Genomic DNA, 27,017 nt, shown 5'->3' with positions numbered 1-27,017 from the left:
TAATAAAGTTGGATTGAAACAACATACTTTGCAGAAGAAAAAATACCCCCCCCCCAAAAAAAAATAAAAGAGAAAAGAATTTGTAGAGATTGATGATAACTCTATGCCTGAACTTTAATTCTGGGCACATGAGATTCTTAACAACAAAACGAAACAAATGAATATGTAGTTTTGTAGGAAAAGGTGGCAGGCATAGTGGTAGCTATTAAATCAAGAGGGTTACTCAAAAGGAGAGACCTGAGATTGTTGCTAATTCACAGAGAAGAAACAAGGAGAAAAAAGAGTTGTTGATGAGCAAAGAAACCATGTTTATTTTGGAACAGTATTTTGGAAGAAGGCAGAAATAAGGTTTGGGGTACATGTGAAATGAATATCCTTGACAAGGAGAAAGGTTCCCTTTGTCTCCAGCAAGAGAAAAGGAAGAAAGAGTGAAGATATACCTATGTTCAGGCAGAAGGAGGGGAAGTGGGCAGCTTCCTTTCTCTTACTCCTCATTGATTTGTCTGAGTGTATCCCTCAGTTTAGCACAGAAATGTATAGTCTTGCCTCATTTTTAAATCATCACATGTGTACTATTCTTGGATGCATAAGCATATTGAAAGCAACTTATACTTTCTCAGAAATTATGGAAGAGTAAACTTTACATCAAGAAGGAGCCTTGCAAAGGATTTCATTATGGTAATTAGCATTTATTATGCTTGCATTATGTGCTAAGCATTGTCTTAAAGGTTTTACCTATATTTCTGAAGACAAATCCTCACCCTTGTTTTTAGCAGATAATGAAATGAAGAGCCAAAGAGGCTAACTGGGGAGAGATCCCACAGTAGCTAATGACAGTGTTGGGGATACTATTCCAGATATCTGAACTCCCTGGTTTTGGCCTGTTTTTCGTCTAACTAAACCCTGCCCTAGCTCAGCACCTTCTCGTGCTGGGTGATAAGTTAGCTGAATGCTTGCTCCTTGAGTGACTGAGGATTAACAATGGGCAGGTGGCCTCATTTTTAAAATGCTCATCCCCCTGGCCTTGTCACACATTTCCACCTCGGGTTCTTATTTTTTCTTTCTTTTTTAAAAAGCTTCAGTCGTATAGAGAAGGATAATAAAGCCAATACTCCTCTTGCTGAGTTTTTATGAGCTTCTGTGCTGAGGACAGCATGCCAGAAGCTATCTGGGGATATATGGTTGAAAATAATGAGAAAACCAACACAAGCAATTGGGTGAGCTATGCACCGAGCAGACAAGTGGCATTGAGTACACAGGCACAGCAGGGTCTGGCTCCCCCAGCTGTGCACTCCCTGGCGCTGCTGCTGAGCTTCCTTCTCCTCTCCTGATGGAACACTTACTGTATTGGCTCTTTGCTGGCTTGTGACATCCAACAATGGCTTTCCAGAAAGGTCTGCATGCCAGCAATTCGGTAGGGAAGGGAACTCCCACTCCTGGGCAATGATTTGCACTGAATGAATATGAAGCAATTAATGATGAAACTCTGCTTCTATATTGTTGCTATGGGAATCAGTGGGACGGAAGCTGTAAATACTGTAGAAAATAACCCAATGGTAATGAGCTGGGAGGAAAGTACCATCACCATCTCAGTTATTTCCATCAACACATTCTCAGGGGAAAAAAGGTAAAAATCCATGGAAATAACTCTGCACATTGATTTTCCTTTGTTATAGTTTTTAATTATTTTTAAAAATATAATTCATTCATTTGAGACTTTCACATTTAAAAAAAAAAGTCTTGGTCGAACATATCAACAGGGAGATTATTAAAATCCCATATTCACTAATTCCACCCCCCAGAAACAACGACGATTGGTTCATATTCACAAACCAAGAACACACACACATACACACACACACATACACACACATACATACACACAGATACACACATACAGACACACACACACAGCTATATGTGTGTGTTTTAAATTTTTTAAAATTCTTATGAATTCTAAAAAAATGTATAGATCTAAGAAGTTGTAATCTTCCAAAACAAAGAGAAGGATTAAGAGAAGTAAGTCATTCTGTGACAAATATAAGCTCTTAAACTCACATGTCAGCTTTAACAAAATTTCATAGCTTATTGCATTAGCTTCTGTCTTTGGTTATATCATGTCAAGCCAGGGCATGCCATTTGACCCATCACTTGAAAAGAAATACTTATAAATTTTCTTAGACATCAAAGCTGACAGAGATGGAATTTAGAATGATGATATTTTTGTCCTTATTGAGTTCAATTGAGCACAACGTGGGTTTTGAGCAATGGAGAACAATGGGCCTGCAGTACAAAAGTAAATTTAATCAAGAGCTCTCTGCAAGGTGCTTATGATGCTTGGGTATGAGAGTATTTATTGTCAAAGTAAAATTTTCAAACATTAAAAGTATGAGTTTTATACCAAATAGATGTGCCAAATAGTTTATGGAGCTTATTAACAAATAAAGGAATGAATAGGGTGGTAAAGTTGGTTCAAAAACTATTGAATAGACAGTTTAAAAGACATAATCTTAGAGAATAATCTCCAATTTAGATTTAAAAATAGGTTGATGTCCTAGATGGCAATAAATCCATGAACTGAGGAGCTAGCTTATTTAGCTAAGTGGATAGAGCGTTGGCTATGGACTGAAGTGTTCCCAGTTGTATTTCTGTCAAGGGCACATACTTGTGTTTCGGGCTCGATCCCTAGTAGGGGGTGTGCAGGAGGCAGCCAATCAATGATTCTCTCTCCATCATTAATGTTTCTATCTCCCTCTCCCCTCCTCCTGCCTCTCTGAAATCAATAAAAATATGTTTTTTAAAAAAACCAATGAACTGAGGTTGTCTTTTCTATTGGACAGAAATATACAAATTAGCAACGTCACAGTGCCTAAGCTTTAATTATTATTATTATTATTATTATTATTATTATTATAAAACAGCAATAACAAACCCAGGTAAATCATTCTAAATAATCTTTGGGTGGGCTTGTTAAACAGTGCTCCAATTATGACCAGGAAAGGACACACTGCACTCTTCTCATTGTCAAGTTTTGGATGTTGTTCTAAAGGTTCCTCCATTTTGATAATAAATAATCTCCAAACATTTTTCTTAATTTCAAAATAGGCTGGTTTCATTGCATTTCACTTAATATTTTACCTATGTGCAGGAGAGAGCTACAAATTAACCATCTACAGTTCCTGAGCTTAGAGGATTGAACAAATACTGAAGGTAGAAAATGAACATTTGTGTGGAAATTTTATTTTTGAAATTAAGATTAGGCCTACTGAAAACCACTATCATGTGCTCTTCTATCCCAGGCCAGAGACACTAAATAACAAATATTCTCTTTAAGTTTTCACCTACAGTACTTTTAGATTTTTATTACTTTGTTTTCTTCTTCAGGTTCCCCAAATTTGTTAAATTCCCTGATTACTAGTAAGTGACTTGAGACTGTGGATAAGCATAGAAGACCAACTGTCCTAGGTAGACATTTTTGCACATTGACTCCATATGTGCCCCCTTTGCTCTTTAATGGTAGGCTTTTCATATTTGATTAAGTGATACTCATTCTGAATTATGACATTCCAGGTCTAACCTTGGTTGTATAATAAAAGGATAGATTTTTATTGACCCTCTGCAAGTAACCATATTACATATCAATCTGGCTTCCATAAAAAATTGGTGCTCCTTAAGTGTCAATACTTAAACTGGAGCCGAGACCGGTTTGGCTCAGTGGATGGAGCGTCGGCTTGCGGACTGAGGGGTCCCGGGTTCGATTCCGGTCAAGGGCATGTGCCTGGGTTGCGGGCATGTCCCCAGTGGGGGATGTGCAGGAGGCAGCTGGTCGATGTTTCTCTCTCATCAATGTTTCTAGCTCTCTATCTCTCTCTCCCTTCCTCTCTGTAAAAAATCAATAAAATATATTTTCAAAAAAAAAAAAGAAAAAAAAATACTTAAACTGGAGCTAAGTACAGTTCTTTCCACTAGGGACTGAGACTGTCCTTTTTGTTAAAGAAGCACATGTTAGCCTGTGGAGCCTCCAGACCAGCATCTGAGAGAAGACTAAACCACCTGCTTTTTTTTTTTTTAAGACTAAATGGATTTATTACAGTGCCCAGCAACATCACACTGGAAGAGAGTAAAATTCTCGACTGAGGTACAGTATATAACGATTGCATAAATTAGTCAATGCTTTCCCTGAGAGTAAAATATATAATGCAAAGTGAGCACACTGACAAAACTCAAGTGCCTTCTTCTAAAGAGTATTGTCTCTAAAATATTTATACTAGAAAACATACAAAAGTAACATAGGAAGGGCTAAGTTTCTCTTTTTTTTAAAATCTTCCTTTTTTTATATTTTATTGATTTTTTACAGAGAGGAAGGGAGAGGGATAGTTAGAAACATCGATGAGAGAGAAACATCGATCAGCTGCCTCCTGCACACCCCCTAACTGGGGATGTGCCGGCAACCAAGGTACATGCCCTTGACTGGAATCGAACTTGGGACTCTTGAGTCTGTAGGCCAACACTCTATCCACTGAGCCAAACCGGTTAGGGCTAAGTTTCTCTTTTGATTTGACAACCTTTCCCACAAAACTTTTACAATAGTGCCGAGCTAATTAATAAATATGGAGTTACCGAACAAATCTATTTCTAGTATCCCTCTTTTTATAAGGTGAACAACAAATCTTTGTAATTTTTCTAGAGGCTTCTGAAAATCTAAAAATTAGTTGCAGGTAAGAAAAACATCCTAAATATTTTTTTTCTAAAATTATACCCATACCATAGGAAGGTAAAAATCAGGAGTTAAGAGAGCATATTTGGTCACTTGACTATGATGTGTTCATGTGTGCCTCAGAAAGAGTATTTGGCTACCTGTTTAATCAAGGTGGCAACACGATATTTAAATAATCATAGTAATTTATGAAGAAACTTCCATTACTTTGTTTTATTCTGATACAATATAAAATTTCTGCTGTCTGTGTTGATTTCAAGGAAGATAAAGAATGACATTTTTGGGAGAGAAAGAAATATTTCAAAACCAATTTTACTTTAAGAATGAGAAAGCCAAATATGCTGGTTTTGTATTAATACCATACCTGGCAGGAAGAGACCCACAAAATCCCTTTTCAAAGAGTTGTAATAAACTCATCAATAGAGAGAAGTTTGCCAAAATGCACGTATTCCACTACTACTTTTTAGACACATTAATTATTGTTATTATAATCTAAGACAAATAAAATAAACTTTCTGAAAACCTTCTGTAATTTATTTATTCAATTTTTAACTTTTGCCATCCTTCCCCGCCCCCCTTCTTATGTAACCAAGCACTTTGCTTCCAAACAAAGTTCTCTCATCTTCCCCTTTATAAACAGAAATGTACCTAACCTATATAATAAAAGCATAAAAGCATAATATGCTGACAGATCGGTCGATCCTTCGGTTAACCGCTGGACCAGTCACTATGATGCACACTGACCACCAGGAGGCAGACACTCCGACTGGTAGGTTAGCTTGCTGCTAGGGTCTGGCCAATTCGGACTGGGTGAGAGGGCCAGAAACACCATGGCACCTTCCTGTGGTCCAGAAACACCATGGCACCTTCCTGTGGTCCAGAAACACCATGGAACCTTCCTGCGGTCCCTCCCTGACTTGCTGGCTCCCATTGGTCTGATCAGGAGTGGGTGAGATGGCCCCGATCAGCCCAGATCACCAGCCAGGCGGAGGGACCCCACCCGTGCATGAATTTGTGCACCGGGGCCTCTAGTTACTTTTATCAAAAGGTAGGATCAGGGTTAGGGTTAGGTTAGGGTACTCTTTTTTTACCATTATTATCTATAGAATAGTCTTAATCACTGTCAACCAAGTAACTAGCTTCCAGTTCACAGAGAACACTGAGAAGTGGGTGACTGAGGACTGTCTGATATGACATCCATTTCAGCAGACCAGCAAAGCTCACAAGCACTCACAATACAACCTCTTACAGCCACCTACATCACTGCTGCACCTTCTTTCTGTAGTCAAAATAACCACGTTCATTATGTTCAGAACCTTACCCACCTTTGTACCAAGGCTTTAGTATTATTTATCTAATGATTATCTATCAATTAATTCAATTAAATTAGGTTAAGGAAAGATTTCAGTTTTCACATCAATCTGGCACATCATAGAGGATAATTATTATTGATGTAAAGAGACTGGCCAAATTATGATTCAATTTGAGCACAAGTTTTCCATTTTCACAATCGTAAAGAATCAGCAGAAGTAATGATATATTCTTTACTGTAAACTGGTAGAAAAAAAATGTAGGCAGTCCAGATTAACTAGCTTCTTCATAAAATAACAAACCTGAATCCTTTTAAAAAATAAAATGTATGCCTGTTTTATACCACATGCTGATAAAGTCCAGAAATTATATACAACTCTTTATTTACTTTTTAATCTTAAATTATTAAGCCAGACTTGTTTGTTCAAAGATTCACCTCAAGTTAGTGCACTTACTTTTTTTTTATATAAAAGTATTTTTAGCTAATGGTTTCTATGAGGATTTTGTTTAAAGACTAGCATATTTAAAGTATTAGAGTTTAGTTTTGTTATTGTTCTGAAAATACTAGATGTATATAAGTGCTTAATTTTCCCTAAAGACCAATTTTAATAGAATTTCTTTAATTTGAGAGTTTTTATAATCTAGTATAATAATATCCCCTCGAGGTAGGAAAATATTTCAAATTCACAAAATGAAAGGTAAAGGCTTGTCTTGATTCCAGATACATAGGCGGCTTTCAGCTTCAACTCTACCACCTCAGCTACAGGTCAAAAATAAAAAAGAAATACAAACCTGAAAGGTCCTATTTCCCAGTGTTTAAGAGATTATTTCCTTCATTTATTTGAGTTCACATATGGTAAAATGAACAAACAAAAAAAGGTTAACAAACTAGATTCCTCTCATCTCTCACCTGACAGAATAGATTCCCATCCCCCTGGGGAGATTCTGAATTACTGATGTGCAAACCAACTGGCTCACAGCTACACAGGGTGTTTCCCTACTGTGCCACTGAGGAGAGCCTAGTGGTCCATGATTTCTTTCTCTGCGCCTGGAGAGAGAGAAGTCAAGCCATGAGGTAGATATGCACAGACTGACTAGTATACCGTACTTGGCCAAAACCTACAAACAGAAACCAAAAAATTAGGAAGGAAAAAACAAAAACCCTAGAAAGCAGAGTCACCAAAGGTAAAGTTCTAGTGCTTTTTGGGTTTACAGACAAGAAAATGTGTTTGGGCCTGAAGAGCTCTGCAGTTACTTCTCCGGCAATGCCATCAGAATGGCCTCTGTTAGGTGAGTTCCCTTGGGCGTTCTGTGAATAACCCTCTAAAACTGTCCAAGTAGAATTTTCAAAGAGTGAAAAAGATGACTCACATGCAAATATTGAATAAACACATGTCAAAGATTTTATTCAACTCATTGATGAGGATGTCAATGAATTGGTAAAAAAAAAAAAAAGATTAAAAAATCATTTTGAAGAGCTGGTTATTTCCAGGCATTTTGAAAGAAGAAATGTTAGAATTAAATCTCTGGTTTAATGCAAAAACAGAATAATATCCTATAAGACAATAAAAGTGTAACCTTTGGGTTACTTTATTCACTGGTCAGAAATCTACATGCGAACATACACTATCACAGTATCTGACATCTAACCAAATAATAAATACCCAAGTGAAACAAATTATCCTAAAAAAAATCTTTGGGTGATATTTTTTAGCAATACTCTAGCGTCACACTCTTGATATTGAAGCTTTGTATATTTTTTTGCAGTATTTAAAAAGACTGTTTATATATTATCAGAGAATATTGGGAGAGATATATTATGGTTTACAATAAAGTATTTTTGAAAAGTTAAAATGTATTTTAGAGATGCATTTAAGAAAAAAAAATGGCTATAAATAGCCCTCAAGTAAATTCATGAAGGAAACAAATACAAAAATTTCCTGATCAGAAGTAATTCAAAATTAAGGTCAGGGTACTTATGAGGCAGGATAGTGAGGAGCTAGGGAGATCCCTAGGCAAATGAAATTGGGAAACTGAGGAGGGGGTGGGGAGAATAGTTTGGGCAGCCAGCTTGTGAAATGCAAGACCTTATCTTCCCTATCCAAGGACACTTGAGAGCAAATGGTTCATGCCCTCCTCCCTAACCAGAAAATACATAGTTTAAATCACAGGGGTCTGGCAAAATAGAGAACAAAGACCCATTGTTCCCGCTAAAGCCAAGGACTGATGAAGTTGGGGAACAAATAACAAAATCCCCATTAAAGCCAGACAGACCTAAAAGTAAAATGCAAAACAAACCCCAAACTCCCCCTACACTCATTCTTGATGCATCAGCATATTAAAGATACACCTGGAAAGTTGATGACTATTCTACTGGAACCCTCTGCTAAGATTCTTGTCTGTAGGGAAACAAAAGGATAAAAAAACCCTCAGGACAAAGACTAAATGTGGCTCATTCTAGAGTATGCCCATGCCCCTTCACGGGCATGAACTTTTTATTTCTAGGAAGAATTTAGGAAAATTCTAAGGATCCCCATGAGACTTGCAGCCAGGGGAGCGGTGGGCAATGGCACCTCCACCCAGGCTCACTCCCTGAACCTGTCTCCAAGGCCACCTTTTCTCTGATCCCAGTGAGATAAGCAGACCCGCCTTGGCTCACTTCTTTCCTATCTCATTTCTAGAGCCAAGGCAGAGCACCGCCTAGGTCTTCCCTGTTGCTTTTTCTATCCTAATTTCTTCCTTTGTTTCACTGTCCCCAGCATTAATAAACATACTCTCAACCCCATCTGGACTCCTGTTGTGAAATCTTTCCTACACAAAGTCAAGGGCCCACACACTACAGGCCAGCCTGAGGCAGCCCTGCTGTGGCTGGTCCCTGTCCTGTAACGCTCTCGCAGTGGTTCTCAACCTTCTGGCCCTTTAAATACAGTTCCTCATGTTGTGACCCAACCATAAAATTATTTTCGTTGCTACTTCATAACTGTAATGTTGCTACTGTTATGAATCGTAATGTAAATATTTGATATGCAGAATGGTCTTAGGCAACCCCTGTGAAAGGGTCGATCGACTGCCAAAGGGGTCGCGACCCACAGGTTGAGAACCACTGGTAGAGTAACATGGGCTATTTGATGATTCCAGCTCTCAACAGGAAATTCATACCATTTCTATTTTGATTGCTTATTGAGACAGGCTATATCTCTTAGTTGTAACTAAAATTAGAATATAATTTTCTATTAAACAAAAAAAATGTATTTTTATGTTTGTAAGACCTATGTATCTTATATAATTGAAAGATTATAGATTGAAGATTCGATTCACATGAGGTAGATAATTTATTTTGATGAATTAAAATATTTTTACATCTTATGTATGACTTATTTAAATTATGTAAATAATGTTGTGCTTGGCATAATATAAATTATTTAAACTATTATAGTAATATTGATAATTTTTGCCATTATGTATTCATTATGTGATCAGCAGACTCTGCATTTTAACAAGATCACCAGATCATTTATATTCACATTAAATTCTGAAAAACCATGCAACAGGAGAAAGAATAAGTAGAACACAGATTCTAATATTGTCCTTGCCTCTTAGTAGGTTTGTAATCTTAAAGAATTTACCAAACCTACTGTAGTCTGTTTTTCATTTAAAAATTAATAGGATAGGCCTGTCTGGTGTGGCTCAGTGTTTGAGCATCAACCTATGGACAGAGGTCACTGTTGGATCCCTGGGCAGGGCACATGTCGAGAGTTGTGGGCTTGGCCCCCAGTATGGGGCATGCAGGAGGCAGCTGACCAATGATTCTCTCTCATCATTGATGTTTCTATCTCTCTCTCCCTCTCCATTCCTCTCTGAAATCAGTAAAAATCTACTTTTTTAAAAAAATGGGATAGTAATGCATAACCTCTTAGAATTTTTGTGAACAATAAGTAATTATATATCTATAAATTTTCTGGCAAATCCAAGCCTCTATAAATGTTAGTCACCACAATAATCATGTGAAGACAAAATTAGACTAGGGTCCAAATTTTCATTAAAAAATCTTAGAACTTAGGCTCTCAATCCCTAATAAGTAAAAGCCAATAAGCTGAATAGGCAGATACAGTTCATTCAGGACAAAATTGCAATTTCTCCAGTAATTGTCTCCAAGGCCACAGGAACAGCATCTGGGAATTTGTTAGAAATGCAAATTATCCAGCCCCAGCTTTCGCCTATTAGAAACTCTAGACCAGCCTTTGTGGCTCAGCGGTTGAACGTTGACCTATGAACCAGGAGGTTGCGGTTCAATTCTGGCTTGCCTGGGTTGCAGGCTCAATTCCTGGTGTGGGGCATCGGGGAGCAGCCGACCGGTGATTCTCTCATCACTGATGTTTCTAACCCTCTCTCCCTCTCCCTTCCACTCTTAAAATCAACAAAAATATATTTAAAACAATAAATTCTAGGGGTGGGATCTAGCTCTCTGTTTAATAAGTTCTCCAAGGGATTTTTTGATACATGCCAAAGTTTCCAAACTGTTGACTTTCAGGACATTTAATCACAGAACTTTTGTGAGGTTATCTAGTGAACACTTCAATGGCAGCCAGCCAACCCACAAACACCATGCATCTCAACTTTACTTAATGTATCCCATTGACTTTGCCTTTTGTTCCTGGACCTGAACAACCATCATTTAGCTATAATAGCTAAACTCTCTGCTTTTAAGCACTTGGTATTTTCAAAAGGGAAAAATCTCAGTTATGATTTTTTTCTGTAAGATGAGAATTTTTCTTATTACTGGCAACCTCAACAAAACTGCCATCAGACATTTGCCTGGAGGACTTTTGGATGCTGTGACCCTGTAGGCAGCTGTGAGCACCCAGTGGTAGCATCATGTACGAGGAAAGCCTAGAGGTGTTTAGCAGTTGTAGAATATTCTTCTTAACGACTTCCCTGCCCTTGTTTTATTTACAGCAATTTTTATCCAGAACTTCACAGCCCAAGGTGTTGCCAGGGGGACTTAGCAGCAAATGCAGCAGAGGAAATGAAGAGAAACATTAAAAAATAATAAATAAATAAATAAATAAATAAATAAATAAATAAATAAAGAATGAATGTAAACCTAATTTTTTATTTTCTTTTTGGCTGAAATGAAACCACGGGTGTTCGTTTTTAAAATTGCTTATTTTAATAATCCAAAGTCTGTCTAAAGTTCCTGGATTTGTAAGTTGCATATTATAGGTCCTGAGTCATAGACCCTGTGCTAAATGCTGTGATGCTGACCATTGAAAGAAATTGCAGATTTATTGAACTACTGAGGCTCTATAAAGAGGCCTTTAGACAGAATATCAGGGTTAAAAAGAATTTAATGATCATCCGATTTAGTTTCCCAACCATTTAATGACTTCATGCCCTTTGCCACCCTGGCGAAGGGAACAGTTTTCATGAGTTGGCTTTCTTTTACTGGGAGAGAACAGACAGTTCCACGAAGGAAAATCTACAATCTCATTATGGACTTTGAGAAACTTTCATAGTCTAGACTCAGTTTACTTCACTGATTGATTTTTCTGCCATGTTTTCCCCTGGCTCATTTTGCTTTTTTTTACTAAATACTAGAGGCCCAGTGCACGAATTCGTGCATGGGTGGGGTCCAGCGGATCTGCCCCATTGGAGGCCCATCAGGAAGGCCGGCCGTGGGGTCTAATGCTGGAAGCTATAGCTCTCCCCAAGCTGGATCTAATTATACTTTAAGGATGGCCAAAAGAAAACCCACAACAGAATTGTTTTGCATTTCACATGCCATGAGATGAAGTTGTTTATGTGTTGTTTGCAAACATATATCAAGATGGATGATGGCCCTTTAATGATTTTTGTGTTCTTCCCAGGCTTTGCCCTCAGTTTCCCAATATGATCTTCATGTCTGTTTGTTTAAAAGTTTTTCTGTTTTTGAATGTGCCTACCCTTTGCTGTTGCTCCTGGCAGCCTGTGAGTCCTCTTTGCCACCCCATTTAAAGAGAGATTGAAAGCTCACCTAATCTGCAAGGCACCGCAATTTTACAAAATCCCCACCCAGCCTCTCTATATTCCTCAGCAGAGGGCCGCCATCCTGTTAATGCTTATGTATCCTTTTTGGCCAACTTGGAAGGTCTCCTGGTGCCTGCGGGCCATGGAGGGAGAATTCCACACCTTGGCTGCAGTATTAGCAGAGGCCTCTGGAGACTCTGGTTGGGGACAGAAGGGACTGATAATTATTTTCTTGTGCTTTCACTAAATATACATGCACCAGGGAGCCCAGCAGTGATTTAGGGGTGTTGGGGGCCACTCGGAAATGGGACCAGCCAAGGCGAGGGGCGGCGGTTGTTCCGGTCATTATGGTCTTTCAGCCGTTCAGTCGCTGGGCTTTTATTATATAGGACTAGAGGCCCGGTACACAAAAATTTGTGCACTCGGAGCCGGGGGAGGGGGGTCCCTCAGCCTGGCCTGTGCCCTCTCACAGTCTGGGACCCCTCAGGGGATGACCACCTGCTGGCTGAGGCCCGCTCCCCGGGGGATTGAGCCTAAGATGGCAATCAGACATCCCTCTGGCAGCCCGGCAGCCTTGCCAGCGAGGAGCAGGCCTAAACTGCAATTGGACATCCTTAGCACTGCTGAGGAGGCAGGAGCGGCTCCCACCACCACCGCTCTACTGGCAGCCATCAGCCTGGCTTGTGGCTGAGCAGAGCTCCTCCCATGTGAGAGCTCCCTGACCACGAGAGGGCAGCTCCTGCATTGAGCGTCTGCCCCCTGGTGGTCAGTGTGTGTCATAGTGACCAGTCATTCCCAGTCTTTCTGCTGTTGGGGTCAGTTTGCATATTACGCTTTTACTATATAGGATAGAGGCCTGGTGCGCGGGTGGGGGCCGGCTGGTTTTCCCTAAAGGGTGTTACAATCAGAATGGGGGTCCTGCTTGGGTGCCTGGCCAGCCTGGATGAGGGGATGATGGCTTTTTGCTGCTGGTCACACCTCCTTCAGGGTGTGGGTCCCCACTGGGGTACCTGGCCAGTCTGGGTGAGGGGCTGAGGGCCATTTTCAGGCTGGCGGTGACTGAAATGCCCAACCTCTCCTTTTTTTCTTTTTTTTTTAATTCTGGGATTTATTTACCTTCTGTGGCTGTCACTGGAGCTAAGAGCCGGCTTTAGCTCTGAGGCTCGGCTCCAGCTCTGAGACCTCGGCTGCTGAAAGCAGGTTTCTGGGGTTTGTTTAGCTTCTATAATTGCAACATTGTTTCTTAGACTGCAGCTCAGAGGCCGGCAGCGGCAGGCGGGGAACCTTGGCTTCCTCCTTCACTGGAGCAAGCAAGCCTCCTGTTCGCTTCAGCTGCCTGGCTGCCGGCCGCCATCTTGGTTGGCAGTTAATTTGCATATCGCCCTGATTAGCCAATGGGAAGTGTGTTGGAGGTACTGTTAATTACCATGTTTGTCTATTATTAGATAAGATGTTAAGTGCACTCTTCAGGGCCTTTAGATTAGAATGTTTTTTCCCTACTGAGTACATGACTTACCTCCTTGAACCATGTATGTGTCTCCTCACATCTCATCAGAGAATGCTTCTTTGATCTCACTTCCACCCAATAGCACTCCTAGAATTATCTATCACTCTTCTTTTTTCATCTTTTTAACCCTTATCACTAAACAATACAGTATATTTTTTGGTATGTCTCTACTCTACTAAAATATAAGCTCTTAGGAAACTAATATTTTGTTTATTTCTTTTTCTATCTCTTTCTCTACAGTGATAATACCACCACATGGAAGAGAATCTGGTATAGATTAGGCAGTTAGGTAACATTTGTTAAATGCTCAGTTTTCTTGTGCTAAACAGGTTACTGTCTTATCAGGCAACTAAATCCAATCTTTAACAATTCTCTTTGTCTAAATATTCTTCTACAAATTGAGCAAAAGTCTGTTTACTAGTAACTTTCTTCATCTGCCCTCTGTGATAAAATAGTAGTTAACTATTAATTGAGCTAATACTATGAAATAGATTCTGAAAAGCGTATGTTGCTCTATTTCATCCTAATTCAAACTCTATGAAAACACAAACTTTTCAAAATGCCCCAAATAAGAAGTAATTTGGATGTAGTGGAATGAAAATATATGTATGTCTGAGTTAGACAAGTAGTAGAATAGTATTCAAAACTCCATAGTCCATGTAATCTTGATTTTGTAAGAAAATATAATACTCAGATGTATATATACACACACTAACATGCATATCACATGTTATTATATTACATGTATAAATAGAGAAGAGCCCAGAAAAACATTTCTCAAAATAGCAACAAGTAGAAATATTAGACACTTTTATTTCTTTTGTGCTTTTTATTTGATTTTCTACAATTAACATGAGTTACTTTTTTTATTTTAAAAATTCAATAAATATTTGTTACTTGAAGAAAAGAAGAAGAAACTGGATTTGTGAAGGCACATTTTGAAGGCAGAACTCTTTAATGACTACACTATTAATTTCTAATTTGTCAAGGTCACATAACAGTGTGACATTTGTAAGTTGCTTGTGCCTGCTGACTGAAGCACACTGATGAGCAGCCATATCACAGCTTTCAAAACAGTTTAGAGCTAAATTATTCATGCTACAAGCCATATTGAGAGTTGATGACCCCCAAATTAGAGCCCAAATCCATGCATTTCATGTATGTTTCCTTCCCCTTGGAGAAGCAGCTTCCACAGCTGGCTGAATGAATTCAAAGATAAGAAGTGCTGATAACATTTCCCTCCTGAAATGTCAGGTCTTTGCCTTGGAGATAAGGAAAGGCAAGATGTTGATGCCTTGCAATTTTATGTGCTAACAGGATTCTTCAACACAGTAACCTGAGTGTTGCTAACTCATAACATCAGAAAGACAGGCATGTCTTGACAAATGAAAATGTTCAATCTGTTAACACAGAGCATGATTAAAATACAAATATAGGCACATGTGCAAAGCAGCGTAAGTTCCTTATCATTATTTTAAGAAATATATGGGCTAGGAGGTTACTAATATTTTGCAATGTCTGTGGAGAGAGAAATTCATTTTTCTCTAAATTATAAGAGCAAGATAAATATAAATTTACTAGAGGCCCAGTGCACGGATTCTTGCACAGGTAAGGTCCCTTGACGTGGCCTGCGGGGATTGAGCCAAAACCAGCAGTCCAATGCTGCCTGCAGCTCCTGCCTGCCACTTCCGCTCATCCAGGCCCTGCTGCACCTGTCGTGGGCTCACTCACACCCACTCAGTCCCCTTCGGGAGAGTCTCATGCCACTGCAGAGGCACTCTCCAGCAGTGAGCCCTGTGTCTAGTGCCCCTCGGTCAGCCGAGCGGCACTCCCTCTGTGGGAGCGCACTGACCACTAGGGGGCAGCTCCTGCTTTGAGCATCTGCCTCTTGATGGTCAGTGTGAATCATAGCGACTGGTAGTTCCAGTCGTTCCGCTGTAATGGTCGCATATATATATATATATATATATATATATATATATATATATATAATGGTCGCTTATATATATATCCTTGTTTTATCACAAAATCAATAGTTTTGATATTTTGCCTATTAATTTGATGCTTAATGAATGGTCAGTTAGCTAAATGTAAGAAGCTAAATCCTTATTTATTTCTGTTAATCAATAATAAAAAACCATGATATATACAAACAGATAAATAGATACATCTACACTTTTTAAATTTGAAGACTAGTCTTTAGCATCTATTCAATGATATGGATTGCTCAGAGAATTACATCATCTACACAGATATATCTGGCCAATAATATTACAGCTGATAGAAAAGGATTTCATTATGTTTCCTGTCCTCAGTGAAGTTAAATTATCCTGAAATTTCTCACAGAAAATGAATAGCATGAGATAATGTAGCACTTTTCAAATTAAGTGCAGTTCTATAAACTGGGGCATGAGATGAGGGGAAACTTGAGGAAGTTTGCTAATCTGAGCCTAGGAAATCCAGCTGTAGTATTTTTGTCAGTACAGAGCTTAACACCAAACCTTGATCCACTAGCTTTTAAACTGAGTTTGGATCACATCAATTCAGTTGAAATCTGCTGAGGAAAGCGTAGTCTTAGGGGGATGAATGCTTGTGCCTGGTAACAGTTGGTCTCAAGTTCTGGAGGCAGGGTGTTACCCAACAGCTACAGTCTTCCTGCCAGAATTCTTGGAAGCTTGATCTGCATCTTCTGTGAGCAATAAAATATCATGAACACTCACATTTTTGTTTATAGTTTATGAAAATGCACTAGAAGTATTCTCAGTGCAGCCTATGCCACAACCTGGGCGTGAAGGACCGAGAGAAGGCAGCAAACTTCCAAATAGCCTCTGGGTAGTAAGTTAAGAAACTACTGGGGTTGGGTAGAAAAAGTTCAGCCAGTGCCAGTCCTAAAAACAAACTCTTAAATAAGAAGAATTTGTCTTTAGCTCATTCTTGGCCTTTTTTTTCCTATGACTTTTTCTTTTTTTTCTTCAGAAAGTGAGACATCTTGCCTGGAGCCAGCCAAAGAGGTTCTTCACACCAGCTCAGTCCTCCCAGATGGCACTCCGTGCTCTGACCCTTCATTTAATCTTATTAAAATCTATGTATTCTGTGCTCCATTTGTTTCTTGTTTAAAGGCATATTAGGATGGAATCAGCTAAAATATTTCTTAATTTAATAAACTTAAATTATTATGAGTTTATTACAGTTAATCCTCTCCCAGCTAAGTGAAGACTTAGAGGTTGAAGGACTAATTCAATTAATTCCACAGGTATTCACAGAATATCCCTTACTTGCTCTGCACTGGATAGGTTTCTTCAAGACTAAAAAAAAAAAAAAAAAAAAAAAAAAAAGACTAACCTCTATTTTCCATAAAAAATGCTCACAGCCTTGACCAAGAAGTGACATGAATACACTTGAAACGTATGTTGGTAGTTTGGATGCTGATGTGGTTCAGAGAAAAGATAAACTAGGTGACAAAAGATCTCTGGAAAAGGCAGGGTCTGGGCCAGGTCTTAGAGGATGCATGTCAGATGTGAGTAACAGAAGGAAAATATTCTAAGGCACTGAGAGGGCATGGAGAGCTAGACTTGACCACACATTTCATTTTGTATAGGAGAAACCTGAATATGGCTATTTGTTATAATATTTAGTACCTTCCCTTCTCACTCTGAACAGTGCCCCATTTTCATCACAGATTATATGAGCAGGGCTTATCAATGGAAGAGTGATGATACCACTATAGCTAGAGAAACACTTGGCATTAGTAGAACATAAGGTTGGACTTATGAGATTCAGCCAGGTTATGAGGGCTCCTTCATTTAGATCTGATGTGGCAGAAAAGATGAAAACAGTTATTTACTGGAGTTTTAAAATGGTATCATAAAAGTGATGTTGAAAGATTAATCTGATATGAAGTAACAATGATGATTTATGTGTATATATCCCTCTTTATTACTTAAATTTTGTCTACTAATACAAAAATGATAGCACAATCTATGGAATCTTAAGAAAAGAACATCAACTTTAGAGTTAGAATTGAGTATGAGCTCTGACCAGGTGGCCCAGTGGGTTGGAGTGTAGTTCCATACACCAAAAGGTTTTGGGTTCAATCCCCCAGTCTGGGTGTGTAGTGGAGGCAACCAATAGATGTTTCTCTCTCGCTCTCTCGCTCTCTCTCTCTCTTTCTCTCTCTCTTCTTTCTCCTCTCTCTCTCATTCCCTTCTTCTCACCTTAAAATCAATAAAAATATATCTTCAGGTGAGGATTAAAACATACACAGAAAACAAGCTAAGCGTACATCTGTGTTCAAGTCATTTCCTATTCTTATGTCTTTAAACCACACACAACCCATAGACTTAAGTAATTGGATATTATAAGATGATAGACTCTAAATGTAATGAAAGTGGAATGCATTGGCTATTAATGACATTACTGTTTTTACTAACAATTTTGAAGTTTACAAAATGCTTTTTGTAGTTTTAAAGAGTCATGGAGGTTATGAAGACTTCTATTGTGAAATTTATCTGTAAAGCATTGTTGGCCTACATCAGAGAAAAAGGATCAAACTCTAATTTTTTTTTTAAAGTGTGAAACTTAAGAGAAAAGTATGGTTATGTTTTCTTTACTATCTACATTTTCTCTCTAGATCTCCTAGTCATATTAACATCTTATTTAGGAAAAAATATGTATGTGGAGAAAAAAAAGGTTCTATATTACCATATAAAATTTTTAAGTTTGTCATCTTTCTAAACTTTTAATGACATATATATGGATATTGCATATTGAAATAATATGTGTGGTAGCATTATTAGTAGGCTCAAAATAGGTTTCATTTTGTTTTGTTTACACTGAAATTCCTACTTGCTTACAACAAAGTTCTGGGCCCCTGGGTCTGTGTTTATTTTCATAGTTCAGCTTACACAAGTTCTAAAGTTATGGTTGTTATGCAATAAAGTAATGGTGCCCTAGTGGTACCCCAATGCATTGAAATAGTTAATTAACTTTCATAGGTGAGCAATACACTCAGGAAGTAGTTTTACCTGGTTTAATTACAAGTAGGGCAGCAAAACAGTTACAAAGAGCTTTGAACTTTCCTAGTGAACTAGTGAAGTCATGTAGGCTAACCAGGTGTTTTTGTTTAGTGTTCTTTTACTGTTTTGCTAGGGAATTGGAGAGAGAGGGAGGTTCATAACTTCTAGCCAACCTGCAAAGCAACTTTCACTTTCTCAAATAATATGGTACTCGAAACTGAAGCAATGCTTTTTGCTAGTGCACTTGAGACCATAGATATTTTCATGTTTATGTACATTATATGTATATGTATATGTACATGTATATGTATATGTATATGTATGGAAAGCTTCTAAAAAGTGATACTATTTGAGACTACTAATGTCTTACTCATTAAATAACAACATGGTAAAAGAAGTCAACTTGTAATTTTAGTATTAATTTATGTATTTTTAAAACCACTAGTTATACAAATCATATGTGAAAAATTATTGTCTGCATTCAAGTGTTTTATTAAAATTCAAAGAAATTTTAAAAAGCAGATTTTTTTAGAAGGCTTTTCTATGACTAATCCACCAGCCCATACTTAGGCATTGTCAATTTCCTACTTTAAATTTTAGTGTTGTCCATGAAATTTAATATCTTAAACAATTTCAGCTAGTAATTATTTGTATGTGGAAAACCTGTTCACATGGGAGGATATACAGTGTTATATGGCATCCTTATTATCAGGATAAAATAGAACCATTTACTTGTGTTGGAAGTAAAAGTTGTTTCATGGCTATAAGCTATTTAATGTAAGATAGGAAGCCTGTGGTAATAAAATCAGATTCATTAGCCAAATACAGAATTCTTTTGCCGTAGGAAGGTTTGCCAGAGGTACGTTAAATAAATAGAACACAAGTTAAGAATCAACATAACTGACCAAGTCACTAAGATCACTGATTTTTATGGCAGAGTCATTTCAATAATTTGTAATTTATTGAACTAATATTAGATACCTGTGCTGGGAGACTTTGGAAAACTTGCTTTTCTACTCCCCTTTAGAAAATTTTACATAAAAAGTGTAATTCATAGTTCTGTTCTTCTGGGAAAGTGAGGTACAGAACAAAAGCAGGTTGCATCATTTATAGACACTTAAAAAATAAAACAATAGAGGGATTGATTCAGAGCCCTCAATGATTATTATATCCTAGTTAACAATACAAATATTTTATTTTCTATTGGACCTTTACCTTTTCTGTTTAAAGATGTTCTCTTCATGATATTGTAAAATTAAGACAGAAAATATATTTGTCTAATGGACTACCCTTATTTGTATTATGTTTACCTTTAAACACTGTAAGAGAAGTAAGTATGCAATTGGAATAGCCCTGTATTTTTCTCCATTTCTCCTATAGACTTACCAGGATGTGTGACAGTGTTCACATGCACGCTAGGTGAGAGTCTTCTAATCCTTTATTTGGAGAAAAACGTAATATTCAAGTGAGTAATGTACAAGATCAATTGAAATGCAATTCTACAAGATACATGTAGCTTTCCCTTCACATCTCTATGAGGCAGGATAATTTATAGATACATTAATTCTGACAGTTCTTTGTATAATCATTTTTCCCCATTCCCAATAGACGGACTACATACTCCCTTGCTTCAGGGGAAATTAAAGACAAACTCCTTCTGACTTTTTAAAAATTGAGTTTTCCTGCTCCTGGCAAGGATTATCCTGGGATAAGAGAGAAGGGATTTACTCAGACTGGGAGGGCCACACAGGTCACGAGGTACTTCAAGGTCAGAGGTACTGCTTGACCTTGAAGATCATGAAACTTACCTTCTGGGACCTTCAAGCGCAGGAAAGTCTTTCAAAGTCCTGAGCTTAATTTCTAAATCATGCTCCCCTCTGAACTTTCTATTGCTGTATAACATTCACATAGTAAAATTTTAAGTGATTTAGTATTGATGCCTGTATCCTGGTAATTACCACCCAGATCAAGTTAAGAAATTATATGTATTTTTTTTTCTTTCTCAAAGAGATGTTTTCAAACTGTATAAGTTCAGGTCCCATCACACTTGGATTCTTATCTGTTCTGGGCATTAAACATGAAAAATGATAGGATGTAAAGTGAAGAAGGAGAAGGGTTCCCACCATTCAACAAGATTATTGTACAAAAAGCAGGATTCCTGAAAGCCATCAAGTCTTCTCTGTCCAAGTGTCAGATAAGCCTGGTTTTCTTTTCCAGGAATAATCATCAGGAAGAAAAACCAAAGGGGATTCCCTGAATCAATAGATGTAAGTATAGTGCTGTATAAAGATTCAGAATATTAGTAAAATGTATGTCATGGGAATGGACTTCAATATAGAATAACATTAAGTTCACTGCCAACCCAATAAAAGGAGGCTACAACTTAATTTCTAGATATGGTTCAATTAAAGAAAATAAAGAAACACTTTTTTTCCCCCTTTCCAACTTGACTTTATGGAGGTAAATTTATGTTTGTTCGAGTGGTTAGGTGTGATGAAGTAACATCACCAACAGTAAAATCCTAACTCCTAGAAGATTAAAACAACTAAAATGTATTTCTCATTCATGAGGCACTGGTTGACCACCGTGCTCTACCATCATGTCACAGGGGGTCTCAACCTGGAAAACAGGCTTTGAGGTGTCATCTGGGGTCAGTGTAGCAGAGAAAGGAAGGGGCTCTTACCTGTCCCCAGAAGTGACACATGGCACATAATCTCCCCAAATAAAAAAATAAGCAGTGCAGCTCGGCCAGCATGGCTCAGCAGCTGAGTGTTGACCTATGAGCCAAGAGGTCAAAATTCGATTCCCGGTCAGGGTACATGCCCAGGTTTCAGCCTAGATCCCCCGTGAAGAGCATGGAGGAGGCAGCCTATCAAGGATTCTCTCCCATCATTGATGTTTCTATCTCTCTCGCCCTCTCCCTTCCTCTCTGAAATCAATACAAATGTTAAAAAAAGAAAAAAAAAGTAAGCGGTGCAACTTTACCATGTGTTTGGGTAAACAGCACTAACCATCACAAGAGTTATTCCAGCTACACAAACTACAGCTTTTCCATTTTCCTCAAAGAACTGTTTGAATGCTCATACAGAAAAAGTGTGTTACCTTTCTATTCAATTTAGAATAGTCTCAATAAACATACTAATCTCTTTTGTGCACCATTTAACAGTACCTCCATTTTCCTGCCTGCCAACGGAGAAGGTAATAATTTCTTTTCAATTTCCCAGAGATTATTTGTCACCGTAGACATTTTATCAGGTTTTAGAATTTTATGCCGGGGCGATCTGGGTATATATTTTATTTCTTTTATTGTCTCTTGCAAATATAGAGGCTATATTCCTTTAGATGCTGATGTTAATGAAGTGCTTTATAAGAGTTTTGGGTGATTTATGCTTTATTTTGAAATCTGTTTTTATTAGAAACAGGCCAGTGGCTTCTAGTGTTGGAATTGGAATTTGGTTCACTGACAGTAAAATAACAACCATTTATCATAAACTTTCAATCCATTCTTGTTCTCTTCATTATGTGAATGTGGATAGGCTCCATAAAAATGAAAAGTAGCTTTCACACTCCAGAATAGACATTCCACTTAAAGCTTGAGAACCAGTAGAGTGTAGTATTTAAAACATGCATTCGGAAGCCAGACTGCCTGGTGTTTGAATCCCGGCCCTGCCACTGTGTGACTTTGGGGATGTTTCGTAAATACTCTATATCATTCAATTTCCTCATCTGGAGATGATAATAGTAAAAACCACCATAGATTTCAATGTCAATGAATACATTTTAAATGAATGAATGCTTGTAAAGAGTTAAGAGGGGTTGCTACATAGTAAGCTCTCTCTGAGCTCTTGCCCTTATTATCATTTTTATTGTTATTATTTCAATTGAGAAAGAACCCTAAATGAATTTTTGCAACTTAAATGGTTGTATTGTGTTATACAAAGTAATGGAATTGGCATGAATGATCCACAAATTTAATTTGACTGGAAATACTGTCACCCTTTTCAACTGCCAATTTCTGAAAAAAGACACAGAAAAGGTTAAGTATTTTGTACATATTTATATAGCTCATACATGTGTTGTGTATGTACCAAGACAGTCCTGTGCAAAGCTGGAGCTCTCAACACAATATCACTTCAACACTGTTATTAACAGATGAGGTTCAAAACAGGTGGCTAATAAAAAGTAAAAGTCAGCTGAGTTAAGGCTGCTATGGCAACGAAGAACATAGATATTTTATTCTTAACAGTATGAGAGTACTACATTTATTTCAGGGCTATCTGAAAACATCATTCATAAAACAATTTTTTCATTGAAACACAAACTAATTTACATACAAACACATTACCCAATCAAAATAAGTGTTAAAGTCTTTTCTTGATCAAAATATTTTACTAGCTTGCTCTCAGTTTTGATTCTGGTTTTCCAATATATGTGATTCTCTTTAGTGCCAACTGACTAAAGACTCCTTTTTCCTTATGGGTTTTTAGATGCTGGCTATTCTGAAAATTCATCTTTCTGCTGTAGAGCTGATTTTTTTTGGCCCACTAATTCAGGTATCTTGAGAGACGAAATCTTGATCTGTGAATATTCTCCAAAATGTGTGGCATATGTTTTTGTTTCTATAGCTGAGACCACATTCTTGTTTTCTTTTTCTGGAAAATTTATCTCAATTAAACAGATTTTAGGATGCACATCCAGATCATGTTTGAACTCATTCATTGAGGTAGGGAACTCAGGATGGATGGGTTAGGAAGAAAGTAGTAATAATGCATTCTATTGAAATAAGTTCAGTTTGAGGTGGTTATGGAAAAATAAGTGGCCAAGTCAAGAAGGCCTTTTCAAATGTGGATATAGACCTGGAGAGGAAAGACTAGACTAGAAATATAGATTTATAGATTGTCAGTTTGGTAGTTGAAACAAACAAGTGGGTGAAATCACTGAGGAAGAGTTTGTAAAAGAGTTTGAGGAAGAGGGTCTAAAATGAAGATGAAAGAGTAGACTGAGTTCAAGACATAGAGGAAATAACAGGAGAGGGTGCTGTTTTGGAGTTTAAGGAAGGAGCTCATGAACAGGGAAAGAGATGGATGAACAGAAAGTGGACAGCATGCCAAATGCGGGAGGTAAGCTCAGTTAGACAGGTGTGAGAAGCAGTCATTAGACCATCAACCAGTAAGTTATTGGTAACATCAGCCAGAAAAATTTCAGTGGAGTATTGGTGGTAGAAACAAAACTAAACTGGGCTAAGGAGTGAAAATGAGGAAAGGAAAGAAAGGCAATAGTAAAATGATTATGTCAACAAAGTTGGCTATGAAGAGAAAAAGAGGATTAAAAAGATAGAATAATAGAAACCAGGGAACAAAGTTTGATCAAGGTCAGATGCAGACAGTTAACTTCTATCTTGCATGCTTAGATTTTGACTTGAATCCAATAATGTTAATAAAGTACCTAGCAAAATACCTGCACCATAATAGGGGTTCAATCAATTATATGCTTGGCTATTTTTATTAATAACAATTATAATTATTTTTATATACTCATTAGTTAATGCTAATATAGTTTATATCTTGTTAAATCAATCACTCTCAAATGAGTTCAGTTACTGAGAGACTAGTGCAGGGGTGGGCAAACTTTTTGACTCAGGGCCACAATGGGTTCTTAAACTGGACCGGAGGGCCGGAACAAAAGCATGGATGGAGTGTTTGTGTGAACTAATATAAATTCCAAGTAAACATCATTACATAAAAGGGTACGGTCTTTTTTTTTTTTTTTAGTTTTATTCATTTCAAACGGGCCGGATTCGGCCCGCGGGCCGTAGTTTGCCCATGACTGGCTAGTGACTCACAGATAGCATAGAAACATCAGGTTAAAAAGGAGATTTTTACTTATTGTAACTTTGGCTAATTGAAGTACAGTGAGATTGTCCTGGGGGGAAGAAAATCAATGTGAATATTTCTGCATAAAATTTTCTGAAGAGGGTGTGGCACCATCTAAGTTAAGCTTACTTCCCTTCATTGTAGTCTTTGTAATGAATTTGGTTAACAAAAATGCTGTTTGGATTAAAAAAAAAGTTTCGGTTTATCGTAATAGAAGTACGGTCTATCCTTACCCTAGAATACAGGAGTGAATTTCTCATAAGCCGGCTGCTGAGAAAAGCCCTTCTCAAAATGCCCCACATTGCTGAAGAAGGCTCTCCGTAAGACATCATCGCTCCTTCATCCTTACAAAGATGTAGAAAGGAACTCATTATACTCATTCCTAGACTTATTTACAAATCCTTCCTGGACCACAGAAATAGCACAGCCATGAATTCATCATTTTAAGGAAATTCCCTACTTTGTTTCCTTTGCCTGGATGTAACACGTGTTTGTTCCACAGTACTGAGCTTATAAATTCTCATGATTCCTTATTTGGAATTATCCTTGTGAGTCAAAACCAGACCATAAAATCTGCAATGGTACAGACTAAACATGAGGAACATACTTGCACTACCCTGACCGGAGGAAGAAAAGTGTTCTCTCCTGCTGTAGGGACTTACAAGATAAATATTCTAACAACAACAAAAAAATGAGGCAGAAACCTTAAACCTTTCTTATTCTTTATTCTTTACTTTTGGATTGAATTCAATGTCAAGTTGATAAATATGAATATTTTATCTTTTATTGTAGTAATTGTATCTTTATTGTAAAATGATTTTCATTTATAAGACTGTTATGATACATAGGACTTTTTCTTCTGTCTTCCCATCTGTTCTATAAAGAAAACAAATATTCAAAGAAGTGATGTTATAAAAAGTGCCTGTGTGTGGTCTCAGGCCTGCTTAATGTAGAATCAAAGGACTCTGTGGGACTTTAAGAGATTTTGCTGTTCATTCCACAACGTCCAGACAAGATTTCACCTAAACTCTCTTGGACAGATCATTTTATAAAGTGTCTCGATCAGGCATGTGAACGGTTATCCTAGCTGCCAGTGAGTTTATACTCAGGTTTAAGTTTCTCTTAAAAATATCCCTGAAAAATGAAATCCACATTCTTTAGTAGAGAGCCCCTGGATATTCCATGCTTGCAATGCGTAATTTTCATCACTCTTCCATCTTTGAATTATTAACTATACCAAATCAGCGATCTAGTGGAATAATCAGATACTTTAAACGCTAGCAGAATCTTCAGGATGGACAAAGGCAATAATCACAGAGAAGCAGAGCCCAGTTTTTGTTAGTCTGTGTGCGCTCCTGTGAGAGTGAGGAGGAGGGCATGTAAGAGAAGAGTAAGAGCGCAGTATCCAAGTGTAGAAGTAATAATGTTTTTGTTTGATTTTTGTTTTGTTTTTAATCATGACTTATGGAATCTCAAGTCAAGTAAAAATGTTTATATGTCAGAGGCAGGATAGATAATATTTGCAAGTTAAGGAGATGGACACAGAAATGGATAGCGAGGGAACACACTCATTTCTAAGAACATACATTTGTGGTTTACTTGTGTGATTTGCAGGTGGCAAACCTATTTTGCAGTTTTGCACTCCTTCACAGAAGGATACAAGGAAGTGCCCTCTAGCCTTACCTGTGTAGGAAGCTGTGCTAAGAACCGGGCCAGGGAGGCAAAGGTGAGCAGGGGACCCCGTGTGCCCCTTTCAAGTCTTCCTGATTGAGGAGGATTAACAATCAGACTTCAAAGAGCGATGCTTCATGATTTTTTGTGACCTAATCACAATATTCAGCTGCAATTTATAGGCTGGTGATGTTAAATCAGGAATGGTTTTGATACTCCCAATTAAGCTTTTTAAATGAAATTAAAAGTTCAAAGTACCCGGCTGCCTGTAAAGTGAGTTGGCAAAGTTGGGGGAAAGCTGGAGTCGTTTGCTTTGAAGTCTGTTTTGTTTGCCAGGGCATCTTAGAGAGAGTTAAATTTAATGGGGAACTTGCTTAGTATTTTATTTTTTAGGGCAATATAGTCTGGGTCAAAAACACAGTTTCGTACTACATTCTTTCCAAATAACAGAATGGAATTATACTAACTGAACCCCCTCACCCCCTGCAAACATAGTCACATACCCGTAACTTGACATATTTGAATCCTAGAAATGAATTAAATTTCCATATTTACCTTGACCACCCTGTGTGCAAGCTTCTGAGACTCACTGCCATCGAAACCATCCATCACACATGGTTGGCTCCCCATCTTAGAAAAGCTTTGGGAAAGGAAGGTCAAAAGTTGCATTTTCACGACGTCCAGAAGGGACAGGAATTATAAAATCAGATTCCAGGAAATAAGTAAACTAGCACAGTAAATAAAATCTAATGAGCCCCATTTGAAAAAAAAAAAATGACAGAGGAGGAAAAGTTTCTGCTTTGTAATAGAATTAGAGGCTTAAATATGAAAGTGATCTCTGAGTGGGAGCTTATATTATCTTTTTTTAAAGAAAATGATCAAATAAATATTGGAAGTGTGATGAAATACAGGTCTGC

Source organism: Myotis yumanensis, unplaced genomic scaffold (genome assembly GCF_028538775.1).
Source record: "Myotis yumanensis isolate MYYU_CA2020_CCGP unplaced genomic scaffold, mMyoYum1.0.hap1 SCAF_5, whole genome shotgun sequence".
Classification (NCBI taxonomy): domain Eukaryota; kingdom Metazoa; phylum Chordata; class Mammalia; order Chiroptera; family Vespertilionidae; genus Myotis; species Myotis yumanensis.
Note: the sequence above shows the minus strand (reverse complement) of the source record.